General features: G+C 36.2%; 1 pseudogene; it reads left to right on the top strand.

Moving 5' to 3' along the window:
* Positions 1-2,504: 2,504 nt before the first annotated feature.
* On the top strand, positions 2,505-7,222 carry LOC102252308 (annotated as a pseudogene).
* Positions 7,223-7,444: the final 222 nt, after the last annotated feature.

The raw sequence follows: 7,444 nt of genomic DNA, 5'->3' as shown, positions 1-7,444 counted from the left end.
TTTTCTATTCCATTTTCAATCTTTATCCAATATCAGACATGATGATATGGTAAAACCAGTATGTGTGATAAGCAAGCAGTTTCTCAGTTTTTTCCATGACTTCAAGTAAATATTAGGTGATGAATTGACTGGTATAGAGGCAAACAAAGTACTTTGCAAGACCTGCACATGAAATTTATGAGTGAAACAGTGATATTCTTATAAATGTTATATACATATATGTGTATACAAAATACATTTTAAAAACATACTTTTGTGGAAAATCTGTCATATGCTATAGTACCTTTTGATTTGGCCTTTAGGATGGGCTATTTTCATAAAAAAAATTAAGTCTTTTAAAATAGTCTTTTGGCCCTGCCAGTGCTGCTCAGTGATTGAGCGTAGACCCATGAACCAGGAGGTCAGGGTTTGATTCCTGCTCAGGGCACATGCCTGGGTTGTGGGGACCATCCCCAGTGGGGGTATCCAGGAGGCAGCCAATCCATGATTCTCTCTCATCATTGATGTTTCTCTCTTTACTTCTCCTTCCTCTCTCTAAAATATTCAAAATAATCTTTTGAAAAGGATTATGGCGGACCCTGTATTCTATTTTTAAGACAGTGCATTAGCATGGCAGTGATTAAACTCCCCAGGTCTGGTGATGTTGTATGCTCAGTGAAGATAGAGAAGTATGTTAATGCATCTAAATGAGCAAATGTATTTTAAATAAAGCAAATTTTGATTTTGGAACTGGGTGCCATAAGACGTCACTGAAGGTGAAAACATATGGTTGTGACTGGCGTCTGGTTAAGGGCCCTGAAGTTTTAAAATCCTAATGCTTCCTGCATAAACTGAGCTCTGAGAGGGGAAATGAAGGAATTATCCTTTCTAGATGCCCTGGAGTACTGCACTATCAAGTGCATTATGGTGGTTTTATACCTCCTCGAGAGGATCATTAGTCTATTTCTCTACAACAATTTTTATGTTTTTTAATGTACATCAGTGTGGAAGGAATACCTAACTAACCTATTTATAAGAATCATAAAGATTGTTTTTCCTCTTAAAATCATGTTATAAAAACCAATCTTCCCACTGCTTTATTGCTGGATGTGTTTTCAAGATTTTTATTTTTTTTATTTTTGTGAAACATTTATTTTCTCTTAAAAAAACACACAGCCATTTTACTGGTCCTTTCTTATTAAAGGAAAAGAACCAAGGTTAAGAGTGCTTTGAAAAGAGAGCAAATTCCTGAGTTGGCTCCAGACATAGTGAAATTAACCCCAAATCTACTTGCAAAATCCAGTACCAACTACAATAGAAACAGGTCTTCCTATTCTTAACTGAAGATCAATCTCCATAGTTACAAAGTGAGGGAATTATACTAAAAGTGTTTAAAAGTTCTAACTTGGCAGTAAGCCAATCATAAAAGACTCATTCTTATTACTAGTCTAATTCTGCCAAAAATGCTTGTTTTCTTCCCATAATATAAGCACATTGTGATAAATACACATACTGAAGAATTAGCTTTCTGATGTGAATTTTTGAGAGTTGCTGTGTTATCAAGTGATAGATAATGTGTGCATATATGTGCATCTGCCAGGATGGCCAAGATATTCTATAGTAACAAACGATCTCAAATTCTCAGTGGCTAAATACATCAAAATTTATTTCTCCCCTAATGCAGGGTTACAGGGGACTCTGTTCATTGCAGTCACTCAGCAATCCAAGTTATGGTGATTCTATCTCGACCATGTTTCCACTACCATTGTGGTAGGAGGAAGGGATTGCAGTGAATCTAACACTAGCTATCATATCTTGTGCCTGAAAGTGATGTATTCTCCTTCCTCACGTTTCACTGGACAGGGCAAATAATAAGATTATGTCTAACTTCAAAGGGACCAGAAGAACAAGAAATATGGTGAACAGGACTAATGACTCTGGTAGTATAATATCTTTATATGTGTATGTATGAGCATGAATCTGTGATAGAAAATAAGATGGCTTAGGTAAAATGGAGCTAGCGTAATGACAAAAGCAAGCTGCAGATAAATTCCATGGGTTGTAGAGTTTACATATTTCAGAACAGTTTTAGATTTACAGAAAAATTGGGAAGCTGTTACAGTGTTCTTATATAGCCCATACCCAGTTTCCCCTATTATTGCATTTTAGATTGACATGGTAATTAGTGATTGAATATTAATACATTATTAACTATAGTCAGATTTCCTTAGATTTTGCCTAATGTCCTTTTTATGGTTCAGAATTCCATCCAGGATGCCACATTACAATCAGTCACGATGTCTCCTTAGGCTCCTCTTGGCTGTGGCAATTTCTCACATTTTCCTTGTTTTGATGACCTGGACAGTTTTAAGGAGCACTGATCAGATATTTTGCAAAATGCTCCTCAATAGGATTTTTGTTAGATATTTTCTAATGATTGGGTTGGGGTTATGGGCTTTTGGGAGGAAGACTACAGAGGTAAAGTGCCATTTCATCATGTGATATGAAGGGTTTGTGCTATCAACATGATTAACACTGTTACTGTTGACCTTGATCACCTGGCTCGGGTACTGTTTACAAGCTTTTACACTGAAAAGCTGCCTTTTTACCCTTCCACACTGTACCTTTGGATGAAAGTCACTATGATCGATCCACACTCACAGAGTGGGAGGCTACGCTCCATTCTCTTGACGGTGGTGTAGCTACATAAATTAGTTGGAATTCTTCTACATGGAGATTTGTGTCTTCTCCCACATTTATTTGTTTGTTTACTTATTTATTTAATCATTTTTACATTATTATGGACTCGTGGATATTTATTTTATACTTTCTGTTATAATCCAATGTTACTTTTTTAATTAAAAAAATTATAGTTGACCGTTTAATAACACAAGTTTGAAGTTCACAGGTCAACCTATGTGCAGATTTAGAAAATCAACTGTATTTTCACATTCCCAACTGCAGTTTCCCAACTGCCAATTCCCAACTGTGGGTAAAAATGCTGTTTTCTAACTTTGTAAAGGATATGATTGTCCAACCACTATGCTGTACACTGAAACGAATACAAAATAATACTGAGTGTAATCTGTAATTGAAAAATAAAATGCTGTTTTCTATTGGGGTTGGTTGAATCTGTGGAAAAAGAATCACCTTATGTGCTGACGGTTGAGTTAAAAGTTATAGGTGCAATTTTCTGCTGTGCGGGGCTCCATGTCCCTAACCCCAGCGTTGTTCAAGGGTCAAATGTATTTCTGCTCTTTGTTTTACTGCTGCCTCTTTCCTGGTCCTGTTGAACCATATCATCTGGGGAAGTAAAACTTAGAGCAGCTGCAGCCTCCTTGCAAACAATGATGTGATTTGCTCAGCTGGAGGATGAGGCCCAGTTTTCAGGAGTATGGTAAGACCTAGCTCTTTTCTTTTCTTTCTTTCTTTCTTTCTTTCTTTCTTTCTTTCTTTCTTTCTTTCTTTCTTTCTTTCTTTCTTTCTCTCTTTCTTCTTTCTCTTTCGGCTTCTTAAAAGTTTTGTTGTTGTTCCTCCAATTGCTCTATCATTGACCACTGAAAGCTCCTGTGTCCCCTATCATCAATTTAAAAAAATCATTTCCTTACTTTCTGGAATGATTGTAGAGATAAATTTTTAGAAAGGTAAGTTAGTAGTCCAAATTTTCCATCTGCTAAAATAACTTGCATAGTGGCAATTATCATATTTTGCTGCCTGTTCCCAAAAGGGAAAAGATGAGCAGAGCAGAAAGAGCTAGATTGCTAGAGTGGCTCTTTCTGTCCTATAGAGACTACGTTCTAGCAGTGATATCTGTAGGAATAACAACCAAAGGGGGCTCTTCCACTGTCTGGAATGTTTCCAGGAAAAGGGACCCTAACCTATATTAAGTCATTGAGTGAATTGATTACGTTTTTTCTAATTAGTCTGGAGTGATATATTTTTTCTTACTTTAGCTTCTGTATAGGGTGCATCAGAAATTCACTATATTGTGCATAATGATGACAATACTTTTTATATTTGCTCTGGAGGGCTAAAGCATTCTAAAAATCATTCCACCATCCTTTGTCATATAATACTAGTAGAGCGCAATCTCTTGCTCTTTTTGTTACAAAGAAACTAATTGCTAAAGCTGTGCATATAAATGAAAGACTCTTTATCAAGTATTTACTTCAATTGTTATTTGGTCTTGTTGCCATAGCATGAGCTGCCATTGTCAGCTTGGGTCATAAAGCCTTTGGCTAACTGGTAGACAGTAATCACCATCAATCTGGGCTGGGTGTTTTAATTGTCAGTTCAGGCCTGGAGAGCTCCAACTTGCTCTCCATCTGCCAGCAGGTCTCCTTAGGCAAGGGGATATTGCTGCTTTTGGAATACATAATTTCTCATGCAAAAATATTAGAAGGGGCATGAGATAAAGTGATGTTTATTTGAACTAAAAGATGGGATATTCAATGGAAACAGTGAGGAATGGTGGGAAACAGTTTACAGGCAAAAATAGTTCAGAACTACTTCACGCTGGAGAGTGCTCTTGGAATTGGATGAGAAGAGACAAGAGTTAGGAATAGACTCTTAGGCCGGCAAACAAACGTTTCTGGAGCGATTGATTCCTCCATTCGTGCTGTAGAAAAGTGCAGGGAATGTGACAGAACGGCATTGTCATTAAGTTTCTTCCATAGCTGAATCCCACATCATTAAGGGCCTTGGGACTAGAACAGCATTTAAAAGTGGTTGCTAAATTGTGCTCACAGCCAACACAGGGAACAAAGGTTTTGGGCAAATGTGTTCTCGGTGGCATATGTTGCCTTGTAAGAGGGTTGATGTTTTCCACACTTGATAAAAATTCTCTGTGACCACCTGTGCCATATGCCATTACCAATCCCCTCAGCTCTAGGACCCCTTCAGCCAGTACAAAAGATCTCTTTACTACCATTAAAATTCAAAAGACTTGAAAAGCCTCCAGGAGGCACTGTAGAGAATGTGCCGTTAGAATTAAATACCTTTTAGTTGAGGAGAATCAGGTTCACACTGGTCTCTGAACTTGGAAATCTTAGCATTTTCCCCCTGGGAGATGGGGTGTTGAAATCAGATTGCTGAAGCTGTGTTACATGAATGAGAGCTTAAAAAAAGATTAAAGTAGTTTAAGGCAAAGTTCAGATATCTCTTTACTATCTTCCTCAGCACATTGACACAAAGGATTAAATGCAGTTTAACAGAAAAGTAGAAAAATGATTTTAATAGAATATGGTCAGAATTTAGAAACTCAAGGATTGTTATCTGTATTCCTAAAAGCTGAATATCCTAAAATAAAATTGAGAAGTCATTGAAGTTGTATTTGTCTATAATGACTTTCAGAAAAATCCCTATTCATTTTGACCTGAGAGGAGTTAAGGGAAAAAAAACAAAAACTTCCCTAGGAATGAGTATTTTATTTCATTTTCTTCCTGACTCACAATCACAGCTGATATAGTAACATCTACCGATGGGCTGACATTGTTAAAAACTCTGAGCTGTACTCAAAGTATCATTTATAATAAAAACACTATCAAAGAAATAATCCTGATACTAGTATACTGGGTTGAAAAAATAAAATAAAACCAGTGAAGTTAAAACCTTTAATACCTTATATTTGTATAATCAAGAATTTAAATAAATTTGCTTTCCTCATACTTACTTTTAAAGATTAAATTAAGAGCAAATTACACTTTAGGACATTGTACTTTGACACTACTTGGTAAAGGGAAAAAGGCCCTCCAAGTACCTAACTTGAAGAACTCCATGCGATTCGGAGAAACGTACTGTTTGAATACTTCAGCTTATAGTGTCTTTTCAGTACTCAATTAGCATAATTTGACACAATTATAGGTATAAACATTTTATAGGCACTTGGTAGCAGGAGTGTCAAAAAAGTGTTGATCTCCATCCACTTATATTGGCAACACTCACCTAGTTCTAGCACGACACTTGAATGAGCAGTGAAATGTGTTCCCTACTATTAATAACATGCAAAGCATAATTCATCTTGACACCATATCACAAGTTTGACACTGCGGTTCCTCTCTGTGGGCTTTTGAGTCATGGAGACATCCCCTTGCTACATCCCTATCTCAACTAGATGATAATTTGACGCAGACTATTTCAATACATGCCAATATGTATATCTCCCCTGCAACATGGAGGCATATCCACAGAGAAAGAAGGTATAACTGACAGGTCAATATCATTTTTTGAGATGGTACCTTAGTGGTTTAAAAAACAACAACACTTAAGTATGACTTACTTGTACCAATTCTTCTTTTCTCATGCTTTATCAACAAGACTTTTGTGAATATAAATGGAACAAAACAAAGAAATTATTTTTAAATGTCCTAGTAAAATTTTATTTGTAATGAATTACTTAAAAAATTTCAATCATGGAAGAGGTAATTTAAGCATATGTAAATCATTTCCAGATCAAATAGCATGGAGATGTATTAAAATCAGCAGCTTCATAAAGGGTTTGGTTTGATTTGTTGTTTTCTAAACAGCCAGACCTCTCTATGTGTGTGTATTACCAAAATACTTGAAGAAGAACATAAATGAATGATAAGTACAAGATCTATGAGAGGAAGAAGCTCAATTAAAAGAAAAAAGGGGATAAAAATCCTGAGATGTGATATTTCTTCAGCCTTATTTTCCCTCATTGATAATCATTTCAGTTTTCCCAAAATAGAGATAAATCCCATTTGACTTGGCACCATTTTACCTGGGATTTAACAGCTCTTATGAAAATTTATGTCTAATAAAAATAATCTGATTCCATTCTTTCCTTTCAGCTCTAGGCCAAGTGGCTGCCTTCAAAATCCGGGAAGATGGTGCTGGTCCTGGCCGGATGCTACTCTGGACGCATAGCCATCATCATGAAGGACATTGAGGATGGCACCTCAGATCATCCCTATAGCCATGCTCTGGTGGCTGGAATTGATCACAATCCCCGAAAAGTGACAGCTGCCATGGGCAAGAAGAAAATTGCCAAGAGGTCAAAGATTAAGTCTCTTGTGAAAGTTTATAACTACAATCACCTCATGCCCACAAGGTACTCTGTGGATATATCCCTTTGGACAAAACTGTCATCAACAAGGACATCTTCAGAGTCCCTGCTCTAAAACGCAAGGCTAATGGGAGGCCAAGGTCAAGTTTGAAGAGAAGTACAAGACCAGCAAGTTCTTCCAGAAGCTGCGGTTTTAGATCTGTTTTGTTTTAGTCATTAAAATAAAAATAAAAAATCTGATTAATCTTAATACTATTGAAAATAGAAAACAAGCTCCATATCAGTTAATATAAGTCATTCTACTTTTTAAATGGTTGTTTTGATATATGTAATTATTTTTAGAAATTGATTTTTAGAGATGTTCTTTTAAATCTCTGTAAAGTCAAATGTGTTAGAACTAGTGTACTTTAAAACACTTTAAATTTACATTACTCAGTT

This window comes from Myotis brandtii, unplaced genomic scaffold, assembly GCF_000412655.1.
Source record: "Myotis brandtii unplaced genomic scaffold, ASM41265v1 scaffold21, whole genome shotgun sequence".
Taxonomy (NCBI): domain Eukaryota; kingdom Metazoa; phylum Chordata; class Mammalia; order Chiroptera; family Vespertilionidae; genus Myotis; species Myotis brandtii.
This window is presented reverse-complemented; position numbering and strand designations above follow the sequence as displayed.